The sequence below is a fragment of the Tupaia chinensis genome, unplaced genomic scaffold, assembly GCF_000334495.1.
Source record: "Tupaia chinensis unplaced genomic scaffold, TupChi_1.0 Scaffold126681_1, whole genome shotgun sequence".
Classification (NCBI taxonomy): domain Eukaryota; kingdom Metazoa; phylum Chordata; class Mammalia; order Scandentia; family Tupaiidae; genus Tupaia; species Tupaia belangeri.
This window is the reverse complement of record NW_006186965.1, coordinates 1-539: the sequence shown is the minus strand read 5'-3', so window position 1 is coordinate 539 and position 539 is coordinate 1. Positions and strand designations below refer to the sequence as shown.

Sequence of the window (539 nt, the reverse complement as noted above, 5' to 3'; positions counted from 1 at the left end):
ATGGGCTATGGTCTGACACCATGTGCCGCGGACTTCCGGCAGATCGCTTCATGTCTCCGAGCCTCAGTTTCTGCCCTCTGTGAGGTGGGGTGAAAGTGTAAGATTCTAACTAGCCCGTCTTCTTCCCTGGGTCTCCCAGACATCCACAAGCGCTGGGCTCTGCTGTGGCTGGGCTGTCTACTCCTCGCAGCTGTGCTTCTCTTCTTCCTCCTTTTCAGAAAGGACCACGTGAAAGGTGAGCTCTTCCAGGCTCCCCATTGCCCAGGGGCAGGACCAGAGTGGGCCTGGGAGTTCCCTGAGGGTAGGCTGAGGCCACCGAACTCACTGGCCGCCTGGCCCCTCTCCCGACAGGGTGGCTGAGGCTCTTGAAGCAGGACGTCCGTTCGGGGGGTGAGTGTGAGCACCCGCAGGGCGGGGGCCGCCCCAGCGGGCTGGGCCTCTGGCCATCTCACCTGCTCCCCCACCCTCCCCCGGTTCTCTCTGACAGTGGTCGTCCGGGGCCGCGCGGCCCTGCTCCTCTACTCGGCGGATGACGCAGG

General features: G+C 64.2%; 1 long non-coding RNA gene across 1 annotated transcript; it reads left to right on the top strand.

The window, feature by feature from the left end:
- The first annotated feature begins 6 nt into the window (after positions 1–6).
- Positions 7–539, top strand: LOC102502616 (uncharacterized). Its single transcript, XR_336342.2, has 3 exons — positions 7–235; positions 352–390; positions 488–539. It is a non-coding gene; the product is annotated as an uncharacterized LOC102502616 (long non-coding RNA).